Genomic DNA, 3,588 nt, shown 5'->3' on the forward strand with positions numbered 1-3,588 from the left:
ACAGGGACAGGGACGCGACGGGAAGGGGAAGCGGCCCCGGCGCAGCATTGGCGGCGAGAGGCTCCGCCCCGCGCTGCGGCGGGAGGCGGCCCCGGCCCCTGGGGCGCGTCCGGGTCGTCCCGCGCTGCCGCCGCTCCGGCGGGAGGAGTCCGAGACCGCGCCGAGCCGAGCCGAGCCGAGCCGAGCCGGGCCGGGCCGGGCCGGGCCGGGCCGGGCCTCGCTGCGGAGCCAGAGCCGCGGACCTGTCGGGGGGCCCGCAAATGGCGGCGGGGTCTGCTTTTAAATGGCGGCGGGGCCCCCGCAAATGGCGGCCGGAGTGGATTGAGGCTATGCTTTGGAGCCAGCCCCGGGTAGCGGCACCCAGAAATGTTTCACTGTTGTTTTCATCTCAGTTTGCTTTCCAGTTGTCATCTGGGGAAACAAAAATAAATGAATAAATACATACATAAATGATCGCTTTATCTTTTTGGCAAGCATTGAGTTCAGGCAAAAACTCCTCGAGAACAGTTTCACTTGTTCAGGAAGCTCCCCAGAAACTCCAAGGCTGTGCCCAGTGCCAAGGGAATCACCTTGAGTGGAGCTTGCTGTTGGCTTCTTCAAAACAGAAGGCAGGGATAAAGGAACTTGAGTTTCCAGGGTCACATTTCTCCTTGCCAGTATGTCTCAATGTTTTTATGAAGAGTTTTTGTGAGGTAAATAACAGCCAAAATAACAAGTAGTCAGAAAGCTAAAACAGGTGTTAATCCTGCATTGGCATCTGTTGGTGTCTTATCTTTCGTGCAGGCCTTGCCATGTGGCCAAGGTGGGTTTCCGATAACGCAGTCAGAAACGTGGATGTGCTGGTCCTGCGTAACATCATGACAGGGACCCCAGCAAAGGGTCCCTGCACAGCAGTGAACCCACCAAAAAAATCAGTGTATTCCCATGCCTGAACTTTTATTCTACCCATTTTTCAAATTAATGGGACAAAGTTGTTAGGATTTAACCTAATAATTGATTTTCTGACTCACTTCAGTAAGAATTCCAAGCGGGGAAAGTACTGTGAAGTTGAATATCAAATTATCAGCCCTTCTTCCTGAATGCAAGACTTTGTTTATATATTTAGACATCAGAAGTCAGGATCTAAATGAGGAGGGTGCTTGTGGTTTTAAAGTAAGTACAGGTAGCAGGTGCTTGGCACATTCTAAGTAGCTGCAATATTCATCAAAAAATTCTGAGTTCAAGGCATCTAAGGGACTTTTGTCTGTATCATCTCTGCTTTCTGTCTCTTCTTCACTATCCTGTGAGCCGTTATCTGCATCTCGGTGCCGACTGCTGCCGGTTAGTTTGCAGGTTTCATGATCAGGAAGTGACTCTCATTTTCTGTTTTTCTTTTGCGTAGAGCATCACCTGTATAGCATCATCCATATTAATCTATATTAATTCTTTCTTGAGCATTTCTAAGTAAAAAAAAACAAATAAAAAAGCTATTGTAAAGTTTAAATACAGGATACATTAAATACTGTTACTAGCTAGTGTAACTTGGTACCTATTTTCTTTATATCTAATTTATTCCCAGCTTTCCACCCTTTTAGCATTTGTGTTTCTTGTCCTTTTTCTGTGCTTTGTTTGAGATTAGATTACAGTTGCAACATTCTGAGGGAAGCTCTTTTCAATGTCTGTTTCTGAAATTTAGCACCTTGAAGAAACAGTCCTGCTGGGAAATATTATATTCTGTCAAGTTAAAAAGAGTGCCAAAACACATGAACTGTATTCTCAAAAGAATAGATATTTGAAAAGAAGGACTGATGTAGAGCACTGTGTGCTACCGTTTAAAAATATTTCTAAGTATTTCTATTTTTTACAGTTTATATTCTTATAGACAGAGCAAAGTTAACATGATCAACTTTAATTTTAAAAAGAGTTTTTTTTTTTTTCTGTTGGCTATTCAATTACTTAGATTTACTAACATTTTCCTAATTTGGCCATGTGTGACTGTCTCTTTTTACAAATTTCTTGTCATCAGTATTTAGTTTGCTGCATAGTCTATAGCGGTCATTTTAATGGAGTAATGGGCTGGCATTCTACTGCAGGCATTTCTTTATTTTTAGTTGATGTTTATATTGGAGCAGTGATTTACTGGCTGTCTGTTTTCATTTTGGTGACATATTTGTCAAGCAGCCTTTCACAAACTTACCCAAACTGACTGGACAGAGTTTCAAAATACATCAAATATAATTCCTAAACTTAAAATTTAATGACAAAATGGACATCTTTTATAGCACCCTTTAGAGACAGCTTTTTTTTCCTCTTTTTTCTTTCTTTTTTTTTTTTTTTTTTTTTTCTGCGATTGCTTTTGATAGATTTTGTGCATCAGAATTTTTGTTCTGGGAAATGGCAGAGAAATTGATCTCTTACCCTATTTCTTCTTTTTTAATTTTTTCACCTTGTAGGTTTACTGCTGCACTAGCGACATAAAAGGATATATTCTTTGTATTTGTACATGCGCACACATGCATGTGTGTATGTATATAGTATCTTACACATGACTTCTGTATCTAAAGAAAAGAGTAATTCAGAAAAATGTGAGCACTATGGAAAAGTATGACAGATATACACTGACCTTAGTTAACATGGCTTGGCAACGTGCCATAAAATAGTTTGAACTACCATGACCAGATTTTGTTCTTAGTCATTTAGTAGCAAATTCTAAGTAACTGGCAATTTCATCACTGGTTCTTGACTGGAGGGACAATCATGATACCTTTACTTGCATTAACTTTCTGTCAAAAGATTTTGCTTTCAATCACTTAAAACTTTTCCTATTTAAATATTTGGGTTAATTTTTTCCATGTCTGCACAAACTTTATATAATTTCAAAGGATTTAATTAAAACCATCGAAGAATGTACATACTTATACATATTTAACTAAGACACGTCAAGCTTGGGGGTTTGGTCCCTCCTATTTGTACACGGTGTCCTTTTTACTGACACTGCCCTTTTTATTGACCTTATGGACAATAAGACCCAAATTTTGCCCAGCTAAAATATCTGAAAAGTATTTAACAGATGTATGTAACAACTGAATAACTGTATTTCCTAAGGTATACTTTACCAAGCATGCTTGGTCCCTCAGCATTTCTACCTGCATGGTGCTGACTATGACCTTTCTACTACAGTGTTCTCAGGGTTAAAGTTATTGAAATAGCTTTCACTCTCTTGGGAGCAATTCAATGCTGTTGTTCAGAAACATGTACTGTGTTTTGTCATATGCAACCTAAAATTGTTTATAAAGGTCAGCAAAAGCCAGTGTCAAAAAGGCCAAGCTCCAGGTCTACTGAAAAAAAAAAAAAAAAACAAACAAACTGAAGGAAATATAGTTCATTTCTCAGAAACTGCTTTTTTGGTGGACAAAATAACAAGGGCCATCAAACCTTTTTTGGGGGGAGGCTATGAATAAAGACTGTATGAACTGCATGAAGGGAGTCAATGATAATTACCTGGCATCAAGTGATTTGGAAAGAATAATCTTGAACATCCCACATGCCAGTCCTTTTTTACTGTTTTTCTACATCCAGTTTCCATCCTATTCCTCATTAGGTCTGATG

The sequence above is a fragment of the Tinamus guttatus genome, unplaced genomic scaffold, assembly GCF_059628265.1.
Source record: "Tinamus guttatus ecotype Peru unplaced genomic scaffold, ASM5962826v1 Tinamus_guttatus_pri_ptg000430l, whole genome shotgun sequence".
Lineage (NCBI taxonomy): Eukaryota > Metazoa > Chordata > Aves > Tinamiformes > Tinamidae > Tinamus > Tinamus guttatus.